The sequence below is a fragment of the Vanacampus margaritifer genome, chromosome 14 (assembly GCF_051991255.1).
Source record: "Vanacampus margaritifer isolate UIUO_Vmar chromosome 14, RoL_Vmar_1.0, whole genome shotgun sequence".
Taxonomy (NCBI): domain Eukaryota; kingdom Metazoa; phylum Chordata; class Actinopteri; order Syngnathiformes; family Syngnathidae; genus Vanacampus; species Vanacampus margaritifer.
In genome coordinates, this window is record NC_135445.1 from 11,798,390 (window position 1) to 11,823,216 (window position 24,827).

Consider the following 24,827-nt stretch of genomic DNA (forward strand, 5'->3'; position numbering starts at 1 on the left):
CATTTGGGCCTGATTAGCGTCCTTTTCAGGCCGACGATGATGATGAAACAAAGCGCAATCCGCCAGGGAGCTTTCTCTAAATCTGCGGACGCTCAAGTTGAAATGTGCCGCAATAGTAATGATAACAACCATGAAAAATGTTCTTTCCCTAACCTGATCTGTTTCGTCAAGCTGGCTAACTTCCAAGTTGTTCTAATTATGAAAACAATTTGTCCCGTAGGAAGTAATGTCAAGTGAATTCATTCCTTCCAGGCTCCAACTGTCTTAAAACCTTCATTAAGTGAACAGCTGATGTTTTAGGTCATGTAAACATAGTTTGGGTAGTGGTTAGCACGTGTGCTTCACAGCTCAGAGGTCACAGGTTCGAATGTTGGCTTGAATGTCGCTCCTGTGGTTGTGTGTGGTTTTCTCGACGCTTTCCAGCCATCCCCACGTTTTAAGATTTGGATAAATGGTAACCCGGTGGGTAGTAGGTAAGGTCTGGTCGGTGCTGGATTTCACTTTCCTTTCTTTTCTTTGATCCTTCCTCGGGTCTCCTGACAACCTCACGACTCTAGCTGGATTTTGAAGTATTCGGTTTAGGTGAACGGTATGGGATTTTTAATAGGTTTTAGGTGAACTAATGAGTACACACTCACACGCACATGCAAAAATAAATAAATCAATTTTAAAAAAAGAGCAATGATGATGACATGTCAAATCGGTAAAATTACCGAATGAACTATACTGAGCTCTTAAGAAAAAAAAAATAATAAGATTTGGATAAATGGGATTCTGTGCTGCAGGTACTTAGTTCCATCTTGCTGTCATTTCAACACGGTCACATTGGAAGGGGGATTATTACCACATTTGCAGTCCTTTCTCAAGGTTTCTCATTTTTTGCCTGTTTTTTTGTTTGTTTTCTTTTTCCTTGCCCTCTTGTGGTTCGATTAGGGGATGTTGTTGATATTTGTCAACTGCGGGCATGTGAAGGAAGCCCTTTGAGACTGTTGTGTGATTAAGGGCAATATAAATAAACTTGACTTGACATCACATGGAGAGGCACTTGGATGCTCTGCCTCCAAAGCGCTTGTGGATAATGCCATTCATCCAGGTCAACATGGCCGCCGAAAAGTTGTGTTTTTTCATAGTGTCGATCCACAGTCACGGTTTCATGAAATAAAACGCGCACGTATCCAGAATCTAACACGCTCCTAATGCAAGCAGGAACTAATCGAAATAAAAAGAATGATTGGAATTGTGGATAACTTACGGCCGCTCATTAGTGAGTCATCATAGAAACGTTTTGGCTCCGCCCCTATTCGTTGAACATTCTTAACTGAGAGTCAATATGCAGTTCAGGGCATACCTCGCCTCAGTTAACCTTCGATGGGGTCTGGCTCACCCCCAACTCTAATGATGACAAACACTATCGATTAAACATACGTTTGTGCTCGTAAATCTACATCCCCTGAAAGAATTGACTGAACGGGGACCCCATTATTTTTTTATTGCTATACTTTGTTTAATAATCAAGATGTTCTGAAATGCCTAAGTGAAATTTGAATCTCATTAAAAGTGCTTTTATTAAAAAAAAAAAAATTTTTAAATCTTACAAAATCTCTGTCCATTAACGTCTCATGAGGAAATTCAGTAAGAACATTTTAGTGATGAGAAAATGTTTCCAAATCAGCATCTGTTTTGACCCAAAATGTGCAAAAATATTTGGATAAACTATGGGAGTGCAGATAAACATCAGGTTGGCTGGTTTCACGCCATTCTGTGCGCAGTTCTGCACTGACATCGCTGCTACATAAATAAGCTTCTTTCAACAGGCTATGTATATGCACACCAGTAATTGGGCTGAATTTTAGCATTTTTCCGCCCTCATGGAACCCAGCGGCGGTCCGATGTCACTAAAAGATTACCCTGAGCGATTATCCTGTGTTGTGGCGTGTTATACAATAGTTGATGTTACACCTGATGATGTCACATTTGTGTTCTCGTTGTCATCCGCATCTAATCGCTAACAGGCATGTTTTCATCATATCGGAATTAGAACTACTTCCTGCTTCTATGTCTAAGAATCATGGGAAATGTAGTCCTACTAGCCTAATACTGCATTTACGTACGAATTTACAAACGCCAGCTGAGCGATTCTGGCATCGCGTTTCCAATGTTACAAATATGGAACAGGGCCAGCTTTCAATAGTTTCCGGGGTCGAGCAAAAAAGGTTGGATATTGGTGAGTGCGTTGTCTTGTTTAGCGTTGTTGAATTGTCAATCAAGGTAACATTTAGCATTAGCTAAAGTAATAACACAATCTCCACTGGTCACCAGATTGACTAGCAATTAAATTTGTTGTAAGTAGTTCCTGGCGATAATTTTATTGTATACAGTGGTACCTTGGCTCACAAACTTAATTGGTTCCCACAGAGAGTATGTGAGCCGAAAAGTTCGTCTTCCAAACAAGTATTTCCCATAGGAAACCATTGAAATGAGAATAATCCGTTCCCAGGTCCCCATAAAACACAATTTTCTACTAAAAAAGCCTTAAAACTACACAAAATATACCTTATTTTATGTATAATAAATGTGCTATTGTATTGTAATTAAAGAAATACACTGTACTGTATAATAAAGTGTTTTTATTTGCAAAACTTGCAACTTGCCTTTGTGATGGTACAGTAGTTGAAGGCTTGATGGAATGGAGTGGGAGGAGGAGGGAGGGAGTTACTGTTTGGAAGGAGAGTCCTCCGGTGTGGCTTCTCTTCTTTGCTTCTTAGGAGACTCTTTATCTTTGTTGCTGACTAAAAACCTCTTAATTGACACCTGTTGGTAGACTTAGCGTACTGGTACTGGGACGCTAAGTCACACAAACGCGCACCTCGTTCGTGTTTGTCGATGATCTCCTTCTTCTGCTTGACCGTAATTTTCTTCAATGTCTTCTTAGGCTTAACACTAGCCTTTTGTGGGGTCTTTTTCGGTCCCATGGTAGCAAAAGTACACTCCAAAAGTACTCCAAAATGATCCAAAATGTCTACCGAACACAAACCACGTCCGCACTCAAACAAAGGGGGCGACGAACTGGGACGCCGTGAGCGTGCGTCAGCTTCTCATGATTTCTCGTGTCGCGAGATTTGGTTCATCCGCCGAAAACTAGTTTGTCAGCCGAGACAAAATGCTCGTGAATTTAATGTTCGTGAGGCGAAAAGTTCGTGAGCTGAAGCGTTCGTGAGCCGAGGTACCACTGTATTTGATTTTCAGTGAATTTGAAGTGTCCCGGTTTTTACTTTTAGGTACTAGGACCAACACCTGTTTGGTTCAGGCTAAAATTGGTATTGATTTTTACCCAAAAGGAGCCAAGATGTTGTATCGTGATCTTCAAGTATAAAGGGAATGAATAAGAAAAAAGATTCCTGTGATAGACACTTCGATGCTGATGTTATGGACAAAATCGGTATATACTACTGGCCAACAGTGTTGCCAACTTCCCAGTAAGTGAGTAAAAAAAAAAAAAGTTGCCAAAAAAACATTGCTAGCCGAGCTCAAACATCTCACTTATATGCCACATGATCAGCGATGCTATGCTAGCCTTGCTAGCATAGCATCCAAAAATTGTATTAATTCCTTTTATAGTTAGAGTAGCACATGTTACATTTTGGCTCCTTTTGGGTAAAAATCAATACAGATTTTAGCCTTGCTAGCATAGCATCTAGATAGCCAATGCTAGCTCCTGTTTTGAAAATCAGGATTTATTTTGTTTACTTTTTCAGTTAGGACAAAGCCGAAGTCAAGACCATGTTGTATTTTAATGTTGTCAATAATTTGAGAATTAATAGAAGAGATCCAATTTATGTACAATGTGCATTATCGCTCCCTACAAGACTGGAGCTGAACATTGTTAACAACAGATTACCATTTGTGTTCGGTATTATGAGTTTTTATATGAACTTTTCCAACACTGTACAGTCATATTTCTCACTCTCTCTACTGTACTATACTTAGTTTTGTTATTTGTAAACATTATGACCTAGAAGTGTTTTTCATACAAATATTTATTGTAATTATAACATTACTCCTGGGTTTACCGTAGGTTTGTAATAGACTTTTGTTTCATTTCGAGCTAATGAGAAAAACGTGGTATGCTCAGTTAGTCTTTTAATGGATTGTTTTATATTTATAGACTCGAAGTGTTTAAAAAAAATAAATAAATTGTTGCACTTTCGATTTAACTGAGGCACATTCTGATTTCCATGCAAAATCTTGGTCCATCCGCCTCCACGTGAACAAAACTCTAAACCCACTAAACAAATGCCGCTTCACAAGCTCGTCAATGGCATCTCTGGCCAGTTGAAGTCATCTGCTAATGACATAAACAGAAAACGAGACAATCACAAGAGGCCTCTCATAACATATCCCGCCATGTGACTTGGCTAGCCGGCAACTCAATGAGCTGCGCCTGAAGCCAGCAAGCGGTTATCGTTCCCAACATGTTGCCATTATTATTCCCAGGGCCTGCGTTGCATGCTTTCATGAAAAAAATAAAAAGTTTCTTCCAGAGCTACATACATACGAACAATCTAATTTGAAAAGAAAAAGCCATGTTAAAGCTTGCCAGTAATGCGAGACCACAGCTTTACGACGTTAGCGAGGTTCCTATGGAAACATACGAGGATTCAAGTTGTGTTTCTGCGAGAGATCACAAGTATTCCCAGATCCACAGGCCAGCTAATCAGGTGTCGACGTTCTCCCGATGCGGCTCGGCTGTTACGTTTTGACTTGATGGATCGGAGCCGTTGGAATTCTGGATGGCTTTTCCAGCTCCAAATCATCTGCGGTCCATCTCCAAGTGGCATTATGATATGCTGACATCCCTGCGGTAATTGTTGTCAGATTGCGGCGTGCGTACGCGGCCTTCCACGTTCCAGAGCAGGCGCGGCGGACTCGCATGTTTTCCCACTGGGAGCGCTTGGGAATGTGTGACCTTTTCCATGTATCCCCGTTTTGGTTCAGGTTTGCCTGGAAACGTGCCGGCAGATTGGGGGCAACCGCTCTTAGCGATGAGGTGAAACGCTAACGATAACAACAGCAATCGTGGCTACATATAAGGGGACATGTGACTCCTTAATTGCTTGTATACAAATAGTTGTGTCTCTGGAGTGCCTGCCCACCCATCAAGTTTGGAATTACACAGTGAAGTCAGTCTTCAGCTGCACCATAATAGAAAATATGCAGCATCTAATACTTTAAGATTCATTTTCTTCTGCCTTTCGTTTTCCGTTTTTGGGTGTGTAATATTTGAGGCTTAGTTTTTCATACTTTTTTTTTTTTTAACTTTTTTGCCTTTTTGTTAAATTTCTGATATTTTATGGACATATTGTGGTCATTTTCTGCCTCTCTTCTTCCTTTTTGGACATTTTATGACAATTTTTTGGCATTTGTTTTTGCCTCTCTTTTATGCTATCAATTTTCTGACATTTTTAGCAATTTTGTGATCATTTATAGTCATTTTGGACATTTTATAGGCCACTTACTTTTATTTACTTTTTAATGTTTTTTTTTGCCTTTAAAAAATGCATTTTCTAATTAATTGTCTTGACTTTTTTGGGGTAATTCTAAAGACATTGTATGGTAATTTTCTGCTTTTTCTTCTCTGGACAGTTTTTTTGTTTTTTACTTTTTCATCTCTCTTTCTGACAACTTACAAATTTGGATATTTATTTATTAATTTTTAATCAAAATCATTCATTCATTTAAAGAGTATTTTTATTTAAAAATGTAAAATAAATAAATTAATTAATTAAAATATATCTATATATTTTTTTTTTTTTAGATCCCGTGAGAGTGACTACAGAGCCGCATGTGGCTCCAGACCTCTGGTATAAGATGATACCACAGCATCTCAAGTCCAGACTTAGACTTGGCCTCTCCAAAACCTTCATTAAATAAATAAATAAGCAAGCCATTCAGCAGACAGCAACATTTCAAATTTTGGCACCCAATAACTTTGTAGCTACCTTGGTGAAGATTGATCTGCTGTTTTTCTTACTCGGACTGCACTCAATTTAAGATGAAAAAGATCGAAGTTTCTGATAAGTAATATAGTGACAAACATCAATTACGCTGGGGAACACCATTTTTGTTGAGTTAGGTCTGACCACCGTTTTAAACACATTTTTGTGTGCGGAATCCAAAACTGTTCTCAGTTGTTCTCTTATCACTTCACGTTTTTTTTGTGCTATAGGATCCCTGTCTTAAAAAATATGACAAAATATGTATGTATATAAATAAAGCTTTGAAAAAAAAATAAACAGCATAAAACTGTAGCTGTAGATGAGTCCAATCATAATCAGCTCTTCTTACTACAGCTAATCAGTGGAATTTGCTTAGCTAGAGTGTAAAATCTGGAAGAAGAAAAAAAATGACTGCAATTTTGGAATCAATATACCAATTTTTGTTTGAATTAGCATAAAAACCTAACTAAGCTTAGCTAAGATAGCTTGCGTACATTAAAGCCACAATCGAAGCAGAGTTGCATTGTTGTTGTCTGCACTGATTAGCGCGACTACAATGTTTCTATCAGCTTTTGACATTTGGGATAATTGGGCGAAGTGTTTTACTGGGACAGTGTGGATATAACTTTTGCTTGTTGGGTTATTTAGCCCAAAGCATGTCACACTCAGATTTTATTGCAACACAAGGGAACTGCTTTAAATTGTAGAAAAATGGCTGAAATAAATACTCTGTCTCCTTTAATGTGTTGATGCTGCAGAAAGATCCACATTTTGAGCTCCGCAATAAATCCGAGGGGCAATAAGCGAGGCGAAGCGTCAACAATATTTCTTCAAACCGCCAAAGTATAAAAATTTAACGTTTCGACATAAATCTGATGTCCAAATCTTCACTTTTCATTCCTCTGCTCCATATTTATTACAGCCGAGTGTATACCTTCGGTAAAAGGCTAGCGAGCTCACTTTGTTCATAATAGGACATGGCATTTTGCGGTAACCTTAATCAAACTACAAATCATCTCAAGACGAACGATCCCCGCCGGAATGCCGAGCAAAAAAAGCGATCGCTTGACAGGCCTAATTTAAATGATCGCGTCTCCGCTTTGACGTTTTATTGACATCATGCGGAGGAGGAGGAAAGGGGAGTTTTTGGGGGTGGGTGGGGGGTTTGGGGGTTACTCAAACCAGATGGGCCACCAGCTAGTGAACTCACTCGTGGTGTCGCAGCGTTTTGGCTCAAACAAATACTTAAACATGGAATACAATGTCGTAAAGTAGACCTTTTTTATACCGCTTGTAAGTATTTGGTAACTTTCCAATAGCTGCAAAAACGGTCAAGCTGGTGAGAAAGTTTCAATGTTAAAGCGTCCTGATCCTTTCCTTGATATTATGTATATACCTATTTATATGTATATATGCATTAATATCCATGCCCAAAGTACTCAGTTGTATTGTCTTTTTCAGTCAATGTTGATTATAAAGCTTAAAAACAAAAATAAATAAATAAATAAAATTGCAGCTATCTTGAATGAAAAAATTGTTGATTTGGAATCCAGCAAAATGTAAACGTTTTCCGTTGTGAAATATGTGAATCACAATATAATGTAGCTCCAGCCAAAGCACATTTAGCCACTGTTGATTATAAAGGACATATCTTAAAATTTAGCAATTTAATTTTTCGTTTTTCGACAGAAACACTGATACATTGCATTCAACACCAAAATATTTGTTGCACAAAAGTTAACAATTGTCAGCCATACATTTTATCTTTAAAGCATAAAAACATTTGGCGATAACTTTCCATTGCACAGCCTCAAAATAATTGTTTGACTGCGTGATAATGAAACCTTTTCAACGATCACTTACTTTAGCTATGCAGCAAAGTTAACAAAGCCAAGCCAACATGTTGTTACTCAAACCAGATGTCGCAGCTCAAAGAAATACTTAAATGACATCAAATTGGCAATAGTTGACCCAATTTATGATGATTGTACTAATTTGGAACTTTGCTATTAATGACAAAAATAACATGTACAATTGGCAAGAAATTTAAACATGATGATGTTCACAAATAGAAATATATTGACCGTATGTGTATAAACAAAGTTGCATAGCAGTCTATCACCTGGTTGTTAGCATAGCAAATAAACGGACTACGAACTGGATCAATATCATGCTAAGCTAACGCCGGCAACACCAAAAGAGTAGCTCTACCTTTACTTTGAAATCGAACCCTTTGGCGTGATGTTTGGAGGAAACCAGGAACTGTCCGTCGCCTGACCAATATCATCACGACAGTGAAACATGCTGGTGGCGACATCATGACATGCGGATGATTTTCTGCGGTAAAAAGTGGGAGACTAGTCAGGTTGAGGAAAAGATAAATGTAGCAATGTACAGAGACATCCTGGATGAAAACCTGCTCCAGAGTACTCACAACCTCAGGTTTATGTTCCAGTGTAGTCTATTTTAAGCAGTGGTTTGTTTTTCATTAAAAGAAAAAGAAACGAAAAAACAACTTTAGCTTAGCAAACAGGCCAAGGTGGTTTGTGGGTAGCAGTTAGCAGCTGATAATAAATTAAAGATGGGTCGTAGCGGCGCATCTGATGCACCGCCTTGTGGCCAGCGCCTTCGGGAAATGTGACATGACATCGCTCTTATATTATTTGCATGCTAAATCTCCAACTCTAGCCAGCAACTCGGTCGCCTAGCTTAGCGTTTGGCGCGGCGGCTCCAGACCACAAACAAACCAAAACTGCCCAGAAAAGTCACCAGCGTTGTCGTAGCTAATTTGAAAAACTGCATTTTAATGTGCGCAGAGGCTTTGACGGCTTTTGCCACGCGCCTGCCATGTTTTGCGATGCTGATGCTAGGCTAAGCTAACAACAAATCATCAATCTTTTCATTTAGAGCTATCTCTCATGCCAAAAAACATCAAACCAGCGCTACTGACTTTTGGATATGAAATAAATTAAAAGGTTCACATGGGAATCATTAGAACTGAATTTGCAAATACCATCAAAAGTCAAACAGTTGGAAGGATCTGAACACTAATCAATAGAAGTGTAATCCAGCAGTCAATTACAGTAGAAATTCCCTCGCTCATAAAGATCCATAAAACACGACAAACCCAAGGCAACCATTAGTTGGCCAACTGCAAAAAAAAAAAAAAATCCAATTAATCTTTAGCGGGAAGGCCATGACAACCCTTGGAAGATGTACAACAATATATATATATATTATTCACACTAGAATTGGAGACGTTCATAATTATTATTCAGATCACAGAAACCGAAACAAGTGTATACGACGTCAGTAAGTGCACAGGCGTGTAAAAATATTGAACTTGTGTTTGGTCTGTTGTTTTTGTTTTTTTTAAATAAATTGGATTGATTCATAGACATTCGGTCATAGTATATAAAGTTTATTGCTCTGAGGCATCACACAAGAGCGGTTATTGCATCCTTTGTTGCAATCAAAATCAGAGCAGTTGCAGGACAGACAATGTCTTATTTATAAAGAAAAAAAACATAGTGTACATGTGCAGCAAAGTCTGCCTCACAGTGCTCAGGTTCTGCGTTTGAATCTCAAGTCAACTTTATTAAGTACTTTAAAACAACTGTCCACTGCATACAAGGTACTGTACATGGAGTAAAAAATGAGTCATACAATAACAAAGACCGTTAATAGCACAAAAAACGTAAGGGTCATAAACACTAAAACAATGCTGAGTCTCAAATATGGACCGAGAGAGGGCATGCCTAACATTTAACCAAAGGTCATTCCAAAGAACCTGCAATGAAAAAAGTTGCATTATAACAAAAAGTTTAAAACAGTATGTGTCATTGTTTTTATTTTTGTTTTGTCGTATAATCATAACAATATACAACATTCACTTTTCACATACAATTATACCCGAAAAGACAAAGGGCTGACGGGATGAAGACAAATCTTATTTATTCCTGTTTCCGGTCATTATACAGAGTTTGTATGAGCACAATAGTTAGCGCTGATGCTAATGCTAACAACGCAATAAGACTGCTAGCACAGGCGGTCTGGCATAGAAGTGGTAATGACATTTTTTTATTATTATTATTTGAGCCAACAAGTCACTGCAATCAAATACATTTTATGAATTCCAAGAAGCCGTTACTACCCTTTAAAATGTTTTGTTTGAACCAACACATTCAGAATTTTTAGTTTCTAAAAAAGTTATATAAAAATATTAATTTCATGTCATTTCAGTAAGCAAGAAAATTTGTTCTGTTGACCCAGTTGTTATTTGTACCAACAAATCATCGCTGTTAAGTGAAATTTACTTATCAGATTTTTTTTTTTTTAAATGTTTACTGATCGTTTCAGTATGATGCAAGGTTTGATCAAAGCCAACGTTACGTTAGCTCCAACGCTAATGCTAAAACAACACAAAAGAACCACCAACCACCAAATGTTGTCCTTTTGTAAAAATTTGCTTTTTAGATTCTTCTTTATTGGACAGTTTACGCAACCTTTTGAAAGTTGTTTAAGAAAATGTCCTAAACCGTGGACCCTCATCAAAGCTTATAAAAACCTATGTTAGCTCTGATGCTAATACTTGAGCAATTTTGCCTTTTAGCGATGACTGTAGTTACGTTAGCTCTCACATTAGCGCTTAAGCAAAACAAGAGGACTAGTATCATTGGTGATTACAGACAATTAAAATGATTTTAAGTTGTGATTTTGCAATAAGCTTGAAAACTACTTCACTGTAGCTTTTACTCCTAAAATATGTTTTTAAAGACCTATTAAGGTTTCAGTTGGAGTGACACATAAATGAGGATAATTACAACGGAACACATCCAATGTTTTCTCATGTTACTATTAAAAAAATACATATGCACCTGACTTCTAAATGTGACGACATGACCTCGTTGCACTCGGTCGTATGCAAGCTCACGTCCTCGTCAGACGTCTTCGGAGGAAAAAGTGACGTCGCGGGGATGTGTGCTAGCGCTGCGTTAGCGTAAAAACACTCTGGCTCTGTGTGCCGCCAGGGGAAAAATACAACTTGTTGTTTGTGTTGGACCCTACGAGTGCCGCTGTCACCGGGTTCGGGGCAGAGAAAAAACGAAGGCGGCTATTTCAAGCACCGGACGCGCTATCAATGGAGGCTTTTATTCGTGGCTGGCTTTTATTCGGGCACAATGAGCGTCTTTGGGTTTGTTTGCTTGTGATGGACATTGCAAACGATTCGTGTGCTGGTAAAAAAAATGTGTCGTTTTCACCACCTGTGTTGTGCCACCTCAATTATGACAGTTTCCTTGTATGCTTCCACTTCAAAGACCTTCCAAGGCTATATTTAGGCCCAAAAAAATCTGCTTAATACGTCATCTCAGTCTTGACACTTTCACACAACCCCTTCAACATTGCAGTGTTGGCACATGATGAATTTAAAAATACATAATAATAATAATAATTAGAACTGTGAGTAGTGATGACCACACCCCCTTTTTCCTGGCGACTCCTCAAAATGATCATCAAAATTTGACGTGGTATAATTTTGGGCATGGGTCTTTTGAGACTTTTTCGTACATTCTGTTATGATAGACCCAAATTCGTGTCGGGGGTTACGTTGTGGTAACTTTACGAGAATTCTCAAAATAATCATCTAACTTTGACGCCGTGCTCCGCCCTCATTAGATGTGAGCAAAAAATTATTTGTTGCCCATCTATGCGGTCGTTTCTACGTGAGGTTCAATTGAATCAATTTCCTAGCAGACAGAAGAATTCATCCCAAAATTGCGGATTCAAACAGAAGCTACTTTTGTTTTTATCCCGTTATGATCAACGCACCAATTTGGTGAAATTGCTTTTTTTTTTTTTTTTTTTTTTTTACTTTTCAAAAATACTCAAAATGATTGTCAAACTTTAATGCAATGCTCATATTTGAGCTCTGAAATGGCTGCTTCAAATCAAAATGGTTGCTATTCTTGTCCTTGCAGTAGCTCTGTGTTTGTTTTTGTATTCATTACAACTTACAGAGACATCAATGGCGCCGCCATATTTGGTGTCATTTTGTAGTCCTGGTTAGGTCACTGGGGCTTACTCGATGCCCCAATGTCCCTCAAACAAGATTAAAAACAAAAGGTGATAAAGCGCTGCAGTCCGTTGCCCCCAAATCGCAGAATTGAACCTCTTTAGTGGATTTATTTTTCAAAACAGTTAGAGTAGACTGTCATTCCAGTAAGACTAGATTGTTTAGAATTGTATTTATTTGGATTGGAATGGCCCTTGACCTTGAATTGACTTTGTACGAGTCATTTTCATACATATACAGCTATTTCATTAATAAAATTAATAATTAAAGGCATAAAAGTAAAAAGACATTTCTTTTTGAAACTCATTTTTAATGTTATGAGTATTTAAATTATTGGCAGTTCAAAAATCGAACTATTTTGAAACTTTTAATGCATGCCAAAATTGTTAAGTGTCCAAAACAAAGTGTCATGATTTGCATCCTTTGCTGGCAATCATTCCTGTGGATATTATGTTTAAAATTTTTGATGTCGTAACTGAGGAATTTAAAAATATATATATCTGTGGCGAGCTAATGCGCCAAATCCGCCGTTTTCACGTGGTTTTGACTCCAACCAGCGGTTCCGTCATTTTCTACACAAATGTTTCTAAAGGTTTTGACGGCAACAGTTTCACACACTGACGTATTATTTCTGTTTCTCTAACTTCCTATGGGAAAACCCTGGATTGCAATCTTCGAGGTTCTGCTGTATTGCTAAATACACTGAGAGCTTCTTTGGCCCATTTAATCAATTCTATCTAAAGAAACTTTACACATGCATCCCACGCTTGGACCCGGCTTGTGTAACTTGCCTGTCAAACCTCTTTTTTTTTTTTCTTCTTCCTCTCCTATTTTATTTTAATGCGTCACCGCAAAGTTGCAGAAGGGCGGGAGAGCCCTTGTGTGTGTGCGTGTGCGTAAAGGGGTGCACCCTCCCCTCCTTGTGTGAGTCATTGTGATGTGTGCGTAAGCAAGCCGGGAGTAGTATTCCACTGCTCGTGCCATTATGATGCCGCTGCGTGTTTATTGTCACCGCGCCGCCAGGCTGCTGTAAAGCTTTGGCTCACTTGGATTTTTGACTCGCATTTACTTTTTGAACAAGATTGGCACATTGGCCCAAAGCGAAGCACGCGTTGGAAGGAGAAAGACGAATAATGTTGCGTTTTGGTCGTCGGTTGAAGGGCTGCTTGAGTGCTTGGGTCTCTGTAGTATTATGTCACCCCTGCAGCCCTATTAAGCCGGCAAACAGGGTGTTAGCTCCATTATAACATCACGCTGCACTCATGCCAGCAATACGGTACGACAAAGCATTCTAAATCAGAATGTGGGATTTGATGCTGGTCAAGTACTTTCAAAGACGCGAATATGTTTTCGTTTTAGCTCACATTCAACTTAAGAGTCCGAAAATGTGAACACGTCAGTATTCCGAACACTTCACTAGCTTCCCATCACTTCCAGAGTAACCTAGAAAGTTACTCTTATAACCCATAGTGCATTGAAATCATATCATACCTTAAATAACTCATTTATTGGTAGCCAAGTAGCGCTAATGCTAACTGGTGCAAAGTTGCCTCTTCGTTGTTTTTTTTGTACCAGTTTGTTGCCTTTTTACTGAAGAGATTGATGACTGACGACGTTTTGGAGTCTTCATTAAAGTTAGTTTTTATTTCATTTGGACTTTTGATTTTTAAATTCAGTTAGTTTTAAGTAGTTTTGAGAGCAGGTTTGTTAGTTTTTCTTAGAGTTTTTACTTTTAGAAAATGTTTCTTTTTAGGTTTGTTTTTATTAGTTTTATTATCAGTTTTTTATTTTTTTATTTTATATAGAGTACAAACAAATGTTTGACCTTCTTTTGGAACTATGGATGTAAAGCAATATCAAAATAAAGTCGGCCTCACAGTCGAGAGAGAAAACTATGAAATGCCACTTTTGACACTTTTGGTATGTTATTTGCAGCAATAAGTGCCACACATCCAACATTAAAAAAATGGCATTCCATTTTAAAATGTGGCCAGCGTATGAATAATTCTGGATGACTGTAAAGTATTTTAGCCCACATTGCTTTAAAAAAAAAAAACTGTCACGGAGGAAAGAAAGTCAAAACAAAGAAGTGAGTTTCATCCTTTTTCACGCTAATTTATTCTCAAACCCTAGTGTAAAAAAAATACTTTTGATCTTTTATGAGTCTGTGAATATGGCCAAGTCCAATACAAATAAAAAATGAAAAACGCTCCACTTATACATTAAACTTGTGTATATAAACAAACAGGCTCGACGATGTCCCCCATAATTATTCATACGATGGCCAAATGCTGAGTCAAAAGTGGCTTTTTAGTTGATAAATCATCTGTATAAAAACATGTCAAAAGTGCCACACAAAAAAAAAAAACATAACGGACATTAAAAGATTCAAGTTTTTCATCCCATTAACTACGGTCCAATACTTGTTCAAATAAACATGGGTTGTGATCTTAGTTGTGATTTTGATGATTTTTGATCAAATACAATATAAAAACCAATTCCAGGCAGGAATGGTAACACATTTTACATTGATAAATGAATAAGGGTAAAATTATACAACTTTATTAAACCGTTGTAAACTTACAGAAGCGTATAGTGTTCGTTTTTTTTTTACTAATATTTTTGGTGTGCTGCACATTTTTTTCTGTCATGAAAAAATATTCAGAAAAATGCAGAAAATAATATTCAGAAAAACAGGGAAAAAATGTTTTTTTAAACAGGAAAACTTTTTTTTGGAGAAACAGAGCATCAGCTTCTGTTTTTCGTATAAATTTTCCCCCTGTTTTTTTTTAAATAATTTCACCCCGTTTGCATTTCTGAACCTGGTGTCTGAAAATGGTCAAGGATGCATAATTTGTAGTGGTTCAGAATCGTTTTTTTAGCATTCCTGCGATGTGACCGAACGTTGCCCCGTGAGCTGAGATGAAGAGACAGACGGGTATGCCACGACAGAGCTTTGAGGAAAGACAAAATGCATCTTTTATTATGAGAAATGTAAAGCTATCTAAGATTGTTTTTTTATGTTGAAGTACTAAATAATTGGTAAAATAGTTATAATTTATGATTAAATAATCTAAATTGCAAAATTGTTTTTTTTTAAATGTTCCATGTGTTTTTTCTTTCCTTAGATGAGATACATTTGTAAAAAATAAATAAATAAATAAATAAAATAAAAAAGGTTGACTCCAAAAGTGCACAGCAACAAATAAAAAAATAAATAAATCCCTAACTTAGCTTAGCTGGAAAAATGCTGTTACTGTTTTTATTTTCTTCCGCGTGTCTCGAATTATTAAGAAAACTAGTATTTGTCATCCTCGGGACCAATTAGATGTTTATCGCCGTGTTCCTGCACCACTCGTTCCAACCAAGTCACAAAAACACGGCCATTTAGTCAGCTAGGCCCTCATGACGCTCGCACGGATAATCAGATAAACTCGTAAAAGCGCCACAGTGACAAAAAAAAAGGAAAAATGCACCTTTAGTAGCTTCTCAAAGCCAACTTGTGTACCCGCTGTGTAAAGGTCCACTTGAAAAAAATACACACAGGCGCATAATCATCATGGTCGGCGGTGGCGGCTAATTGACTCGCTACGTGGCGTACCGGCCCAGTGTGCTCATTATACGACCATTTCCTGTTGTGTTGAGTGATAAGCACAAAGATAGAGTTTATATCTTCGGTAATTGCTGGCACCCATTCCGACAGAGGGAAACAAGTCCGGGGATAGAGGCAGCTTTTGTGGATTATATTGTCCTTTCTCATCTGAACCTTGAGAGACTCAAGGTCAAGAGAGGCTTGTTCTCCATGAACCTAAACATTTTAGTACATTTATTTAAAAAAAAATTTTTTAATTGTGACTTTTATGTAAACCAGTTTTTGTTATGTTCACGTCCCAGGACCCAAAAAATGTTAACCTACTTTCACTCCGTATCACAGGATGCACTCAGGAAGGGAGGAGCCGGCTGGAGATTGAGCCCAGTCGGCTCACGTCGCTTATTGAGGCGGGAGTTGAGTGACCTCGCAGGGGGGGGCGGCGTCCCCTTCAAACCGATGTTATGTAAGCCGGTTCCCCGGTTGGCGAGGAAGCGCCGAGGACAGACGCATCTCCCCGTCTCCCTCTCGCGGGGGAGGGCGGCTGTTTAGACAGGTCGCAGTTCGGATCTGAATTAGCAGGAAGGAAAGCAGAAGGGAAGGGAGCGACGGATAAGAATGCTGGCACGTTTTATTTTAGCCTCTTGACTTTTCACCGCGTCCTGCATCTACTCCCCGGCCTTTTTTAAACCATGGATCGGTTTCATGTAAACTAATATTTTTGATGGACCGGCAGTGAAATAAAAATCTTTGTATCACACAAGATGGCCACTTTGATGTGTATGGAGGCACCGGCGAATTCTCCTGATTTTCAGAATAAAACTGCTTTCAGGGTTGTGTTAATTTTATCCGCCATTTTAAAATTTTGTCCTAGTTTTAGTCCAGTTTCAATCACATTTGTTAGTTTTTATCATAGTTAGTCAACCTCACTCCATTTTTATTTAGTCGACGATAAATCTAGCATTTTTGTCTTTTAGTCCAAGAAAACAATTTTATTCATCTAGTTTTAGTCAACAAAAACTGTCAACATTTTAGTTGGGACAATCATTTTACACCTGTATATTTTCTTGCCAGCGTTTATTGTTAACATTTGGATTCTAAAACTATTTCACATAAAATGTCCTCATCTTTTTGATGAAAAACAACTTCACACACAATTACAGTGGCTGCTACTATGGCTCCATGCTACAAGCTAGTAAATTAGCTAGCATTAGTTAGCAGTTGGATTAACATTTTTGTTGGAACGTTATAGCCGTTGGATAAATGTTACATTATAACTATAGTTTACTTATTTATTTTTAATTATACCTTTCACCGTGAATCCACTTACGTTCTGTCCCATGTGTTTGTGCATGTTGCACTCGTTAGCAGCTAACGGTTAGCTGCAGATTTGAAAGGGGGTGTGTCACTATGTCACATGACAGTGTCAGTGACAGATTAGCAGAGACCGGATTTTACAAAATCATTATAATTTTCATGTCGTCTTTGTTCATAAACTAAAATGTCCATAGATTTTAGTCCAGTTTCGTCTCGTCTTCATCAGTCAATGAAAATGCATACTGATTTCGTCCCAGTTGTTGTTTATTAATTAATAGGGTTTTGGTGAAAAATGTGTGGCGACAAAAATATTTTTGTTTCGTTTTCATTAACGAAATTAACACTAATTCAGAGTTTAATGTTCAATAAAATATTTTTTGTTCAATATCTCTGTGTGGTCCAGTACCAAAAGGACCATGGACGGGTACTGAAAGAGGAATAAAATTATTTGTCCTCTTTGCGTGTTCCAAAACTTGAAGACAGATTTAATATAAGAAAAAACACCTTTGCAAAAATGATTTTAATCTAACAGAGATCTCTGGACATTGTAACAGACTCCAATTCATCACTTAACAGGTGGAATTCAGAGCGCCGAATGTGTCTCTTCCGCGTGTAAAATGGCTTCTTATAGTTAAAACCGACCGCCTCTCTTTCATTTGTAGACAAAACGTACTCTCTGGGTACTTTTCCGTGAGCGATGGCGAAAACAGAGTCAGGGGTGCGTGTTCGAAACAGATTCTGTTCTCAAGGACCAAATGTGTTTTCCCACAGAGAAGGAACTTCTAGACCAAATAATATGTCCCAGTTTAAGGTCAAATTATACCGAGATCAACACCACTTGCTATCCACGTCCACAAAACATTTGGACAAGGTTAATATAAAGAATTAAAATGTTAACAATGTATAACAATGGTTAATATATGAAATGAAGTATTAAAAATGTTAATAATATCTAACAGTACCGATCTGCAACCCAGGGATTGGGGGACCATTGTCTGAACGGGTATGATGGATCTGTTTAGTTCAGTTTCTTAGTTGTCATGCACCATTAAGTTAGTTGTTGGGTAGTGTTGATTTAATTAGCACTGTGCGTTTTTGTCTCAACGGTTTTTGGCGGGGATTGTGGTCCAGCAGTAACTTGCTACTAATTAAAAGAGGAGGGCGCGTCAATGAGTTTTGAGAATCCGTCAATCGTCAACAGTTGGGACACCCTTCTTTCATCAAACCGTATTATAATCGTCAATCTGTCATTCATAATTCGTCAGCAAAAAAATATATTAAAAAAACTTCCGTCATTTGTAGTACCTTCCATCAATATTGACGGAAGGTCCACCTCTGCTAATAAAAGTTCTCCTGAAAGAAGTGAAAATTCCTGGCGCGCACGGTCTTCATCATATCCAACGTTTCTTGTGGACACGGGTCAGATATTACGACGGGGTTTTATGCTGGACTCTTTTTCTTGTTCAAGATAATCTGGCAAGTGTCATCCAGTTTGGATTCCCCATGGGTAGAGGTCTTGATTGTAGTGCAACAACACGTGTTTGAATCACTTCACATTAGGTTTAGTGCTACTATAAGTACTCAGTAGAGTTTGGGTACTTGATATTGGATACTGTGTTGTTATTTATTTATTTTTTCATTCTGGAGGGACTTCTTGAGGTAGTAGGAACACCACAAGATTTGCATCCAAGGTTTCTTGCAGTCTTAAAGGGTGGTGGCCTAGGTTGCATACTGTAGTGGTTAGGATTTTGGTCAAAACCGGTTTGATTCTGGTTCACACAAGTTTGGTGCTGCACTATTTCAGTCTGTAGGGACGGGAAGCTGATGTTCTTGTTTAACGTCTGGAGTTACTTCCTGAGGGGAACCCTGAGAACCCACCACGGAACTGATCTATTCAGGCTGTGATTTCTCTGCTATGATCTTGAAATCAGAACATTGAAGAAGTATATCAAGGAAATGTAGAGTCTTAGTTTGAGAAACTGGAGAAAAAGAATGTAATAGAGCTTGACAAGTGAATTGACTTCTTTTGGTCAAAGGGAAGACGACAAACAAAAGAAGTAAAAGTAAATGTTGTGCTGTCTGCTTCTCTGATTGGCCTCGTCCTTTGAGCTTTTGAACTTACCTCAAAGTACTCTTTGTGACTGCCGCCTAACAGGTAACTTTGGTGAGCATGTTTTGTTTACCTGCCGAAAGCCAAGGCGCGGCTTGGTCTAGCCATAAAGACAATTACTGCAACAGGAAGTTGCGACGGGAGATCGTGCCGGTCACATACCGAATATCCGAATCTCTTTACCACACCTCCCCTCATCTCAACATCCCGTCCTCAAAATGTCTCTCAAGTGCCCTTGTTAAGTTCCCCGACTCCTCTGGGCACCGGACTGCCAGACAGCACACCATCCGTCCTGCCCCGGCGGGATGTGGTGGCCATTGCCAAAAGGTTTGACGTGCGGCTGGCGAGGGATGTGTATTCATTAGCGTCTGGCACAGGTTCAACACTGCCGCCTCGCCTAAAACGTCTGTCATTGTCAGTTTAATGTGAGCACAGACTGAGCACCCCCCCCCCACCCCCCTTTAGTCTCAAATTGATGTTTTGGTAGTTGTTACTTCATGCCGATGTTTGACCTTCAGAGTGTTGTTTTCGCAGACGTTTCTCTGAGCTCACTTTTGCTTTTGTTGAACTAACAGTCGACTACACATTCTGAAAACTGCAAGTGCAGTTCAGTGGTTTCTAGAACAAATATTTAATGATAATGGAAGACTTGGTCTGACTGTGACAGTAACTGAGGGAGTACCTGAGGAACGGGCCACAGTTTGGATCGGGAATGGCAGGAAGGAAAGCAGAAAGGGAGGGAGCGGCAGATTAGAACCCTGGTAGTGGCTTCATTTCAGCTCCTAAACTAAATCCTAAATTGACCCAACATATGTTGAGAACTTCCTCGTTTTGCTTCAATGTACTTCTGAAAATGTTTAAGGTGCATCTGGATCCCTCCTTTGATGAAGCTAGCTAGGTTACCTCAACATCTTAGCTCACCGATAGCTGGTCAAATATTAACTTAAATTGATGTCGGTTATGCGTTTAATTGAGAAGACAATAAAACGATAGATTAGAAAACATGAAGAGTGTAATCTTGGAACTATGCCATTATTAACTCATTCACTGCCATTGACGGCTATTGACGTCAAAAATTCATTTGAACTATTTCTATTAGTTCAACATTTTTTTTCCCACTTTTGTTAACATGAGTATGAAAACCTAGAAGAAGAAAAATGTTACATTTGGAACAGATATAAAATTTATGATTAATCGTGAGTAAACTATTGAAGTCATGCGATTAATTACAATTAAAAATTAGGAGCGTCGGGCAATTAAAATCATCATTAATTGCATGACTTTACAAGTTAACTCACGATTAATCACAAATGTTATATCTGTTCTAAATGTACAATAAAAAAAAAATTCTAGGTTTTCATACTCTTGTTAACAAAAGTGGAAAAAAATGTTAAACTAATAGAATGTTTGACGTCCATAACCGTCAATGGCAGTGAATGAGTTAAAGTGTTTATTATTTAAAAATACTCCACTTTGAGTACTTTTTTGGCCTTTAGTGGGTTCGCCATATTTGATGTGACAGTGCCTCCATAAATTAATGCACGTCAATAGATTTGGGAACCATATTAGCACCAAAATCAACTTAAATGATGTCGTTTTAAAATCGGATCATTATAAGTGTTTTCCGTGCCACATTCAACATATTTCAATATGCAATCATCTCTGCTTAAACAGCCATGGAGTAAGTACAGGGTATCAGCGTCTTGCTCAAAGACACTGCAGCTATGTGTCCGGACCGGGGGGGATGCTAATGTGGGGACCCACGATGGCAGGTGATATTCTTAATTGCTTTGCCACGGCTGCCTAGTGATTTGTCATCACAGTAACAGTGTGAAACATGAAGTTATTACTGATCAAATATGATTAAGATTTTATGACTTGACCTTCAATTTGATTGAACCAATTAATGACTTGACTCCGATAAAATTTGGTAGTGACTCGACTTGCTTTTTTTTGTTTTTTTTACCACAGTGATCTGGGACTTGACCTTGCTTTACAACCGTCTACTAGCCTTCCTCGGCTTTCCTACAGCATGTATATTGTTGTACTGCACTTTACGACCCACTAACAGTCCTGGTCCGTAGAGCATAATCCACATTCACCCTCATAGTCTTCATTCCAGGTGATGGAGAGCAGTCCAAACAATGGGAATCACCATCACTGTACAAATACATACAGTCGGAACTGTATCAGCAAACTAGTCCCGTTTACAGTAACATATCACTTTCTTGCTTTTTTGATGGCGTACATGAGATTCCAGAAAAAAACACACAAGTTTTAATCTGCAGACTCACACTGGCGAGACTGTCTCACTCTCACATAAGCTTTTTAGCATTGTGCCGGTGCCGCCCAGCGTTGTTCTAGTGCTCCGCGCCAATGCTGGCAGTTATTTTTCTTTCTTTGACGCTGGGCTCCTAAAGCGGGGGCTTATAAAAGTCAATTACACGTCTATAAAGCTAACTTGCGGGGTTTGCGAGGCCATGTTTGCAATTGCGTCATCGCGGCGGGGAAAAGAAAATCCAAATTATGTAACGCAACACAGTCGCAGTAGGTAGGCTAGCCTGAACCTGCTATTTTAGCAAGTCAGTTCCTTGGTTCCCACGATCTGGTTATCTAGGCTGGATTTATACTGCAGGTCCAAGTGCGCAAAGTAGGAATTTTTCAAATGATTGCAGTCAGATGAGCACTGGTAAATTTTGTATTTTTTTTTAACTCTCATGGAAAATGAAGACATCTACAAAATGTAGGAGTATTTTGAATGTTGGATTTTTTTTGTTTTATGGTTTTGTTTCATGTGGGAAAAAAAAAGCTGAATATTTTTGACACAACAACATAAAATTTGACACTCTATTTAGTCTCATCTGATTCTTCCCCCTCATTGATTTATACATGAGGATAACCACCATATTAATCTACTGGTCGAAAATCGGCAACAATTTTGTTGATTTAATGATGACCACACCTAAAATGTAGCATATTTTAATGATGTTTTATTGTCTATGCTTTTGCTGTGGCTTAGATTTATAGCAGGCGTTTTGTTTTGTTTTTTGTTTCAATGCGCTTATTGTTTTTGTTTTTTGGGCTGACATCACCGATTGATGCTCTTTGTTGTCCTCAAGGCATTGACGAGGTGACTTTTTTTGGAGGGCGGGGGGTAGCCATGAATTTGTATTTCTTTATTTAGTTGTGTGTTGTTGTTTTTTAAAGGTATTTATTTTTTCTTTGAGCTGACATTGCATTGATGAGGTGACATTTTTGGAGGTTGGGCATGAGATTTTTATTTTTATTATTTATTATTATTTATTGGCATTTATATATATATATATATATATATATATGGGAACTTTTTAACAAGCCAATAAAACCAAGCGTGATGGAAGAAAAATATTTTATTCATAGTAATTGAAACCTTAAAACATGCCATTTAAGAAACAATGTTGGAATTTTCTTTTTTTTTTTTTTTAAATTACGTCCTATACATGACTTCTACCTGTATCCGAATCCATTGAAATCTGTTGTTGAGATTCCTCATTGACCACTGCAACATCTCAGCTGGGATTCCATCATTGTTTGATTGTAAATGGCATGTTTTAAGGTTTCAACTGCTATGAATACACTATTTTTCTTCCATCACTCTTGGTTTTATTGGATTGTTAAAAAGTTCCGTTTTTTTTGTGTGTGTGTGTCACCCTGTACACAGTATATGTGCCTCTGTGTAATTTGTGTCACTACAGGTTGGGACACACTGACCTAAACAAGGCGGTGTAAAAAAATCTTTTTGTGCTTGACTTGTAACACAACATACTTGTTCCCCTTGTCACTCTTTGGCATGTATGACAATATAAGTGATGTTAATGATGGCCTACCTTGTGTGTTTACACCCACTCGTGACTCATCGCCAATCCTAAAACTGGTTTGCCCGTTCTTCTCCAGTGACTTCAGCCACGTCCGACTCGCCGCTACCTGCCCTTTTCCCTACAGGACAGCGTAGTATATTATCTTACGTCACGCGTGCCCTTTCTCACCTTGCTTTGTAACTTTGTTGTGACAACGTCACAGTTCTGCATAGCTACAACTTCTGATATGCTTGTTTTTTTTTCTTAATCACCGATGGACTGCGTGGGAGGTTTGTGCTGCAATTTACTGCCACAAGGAGGCTGAGCAAAGTCCAAGTAACAGAAGCAACACTTGCTTTACCTTTACGGACAGCGGAAAAAACACGTTTGCGGAATCTAGGGTTTCGTCATTTTATTGCCCACTCACTGTCTGGAGGTGGCACTGAAGTTTCCGTTGACCTACATCATCGTGCGAGAGATGCACTTTGTACCTGGAAGTGGAATTACAGTGGTACCTCGGAGTTTCTGTGAAGTGTTCAAAGTCCGAAACATTTTTTCCCATAGGAAATAATGTAAATGCAATTAATCTGTTCCCAGGCTCCAAAAACAGAAAATTCCTATTTTAATTTCTATTTATGTAAAAAAAAAAAAAAAAAAAAAGAGTATTTGAACAATAAAAAAAAATACCTTGCCTTTGTTGTTGTGGTGTGATGGCCTCAGTGGAGGAAAAATGCTATGTTAATGAATGCGTGCTTTTAGTTCAGTGCTGAGTGTATTTTACTTTGGGCATATTGTTAGACTACCAAGGGGTCCTAGTGCGTTGTTTAATTGAGACAAAGTTTGATAAAGACACTGTTGTGTCAAATGTGCGTCTTAAACTAGTTACAAATAGCTGTGTTTATAAATTTCTATATAAAAGCTTAAATGTATGCTGAAGGAAAACATCTTGAATTAAAACTAAAATACAATCAAATGAATAAATTATGGCAGAAACTAATTAATTTTAGTCAAAAGACTATAAAACTAAATAAAAAATTCTTGTCAAATTAACACTAAAACCGGTAGAACACAGTACCTCCCCCAAGGTCAAACTATCCAACCCATCATGCATATTGGGTATGACTAGAAATTTGTCCTGAAGGTTAATGTGTTATTCGCCGAGTGACGTTTGCAAGCTGAGCCATGACTGCCCGTTACCTGAGCAACTGTTGTGTCATTTTCAGTCGACAAAAAGAAGCAAAATGGCCGCCCACAAGATGCCTAAAAACGGGTGGATTTTGCTGCTCAATTCATATTCCACAAACACAATATTATTCAGAATACAATATTTAGACTAGTAAGGCTGCATATAACATACAGTATTATTATAAGGAAACATTTTTGGGTTGGCTTTCCCTTAAAGTTATTTTTGTTTACTGTGTGTATCAACAGCGCCTCTACTGGTTGCAGCAAAGTAGTGCACTCCATCTTGACTCCAATTCCCTCCTGATTAATCAGCTCCACACGATGGACCAAATCCTTGGAGGACTTCACAGATTATTGTGTCAACCCCGAGTTGCTAGCTTTGTCGTTAGAAACATTTACTCTAATATTGTCTAATTTATGCTGCACGTCCAACTTTTTCCTCTCCACTTCCTCCCACGACGCAAACGCAACATCGAGCGTCCGTCCAAACATCTGACCGAGTGCGCAAGACCTCAGCGGACTCGCTGCATACTTGCGCCCTGCCCCAACACACACACACACACACACACGCACATTGAAGCATTCCCCTTCTCAGCTGCTTGACAGGGTGCCACGCCCGACCCTCATGACATCATCCTGTGATGTCATCATGGGACCGGCGGCATCCAGTGCAACTTCATCATCAACAGCATCATCATCATCATCATCATCATCCTTTGGC

The 24,827-nt window shown here is 38.4% G+C and overlaps 1 long non-coding RNA gene across 1 annotated transcript in view; it reads right to left on the reverse strand.

Annotated features, from left to right (window-relative positions):
• The window catches only part of LOC144034351 (uncharacterized), a 33,786-nt gene that overhangs the window by 3,333 nt on the left and 5,626 nt on the right, over positions 1 to 24,827 (reverse strand). Inside the window, exon 2 of the long non-coding RNA XR_013288205.1 lies at positions 15,986 to 16,228. This is a non-coding gene — a long non-coding RNA (uncharacterized LOC144034351). The remainder of the gene's footprint in view (positions 1 to 15,985; positions 16,229 to 24,827) is intronic.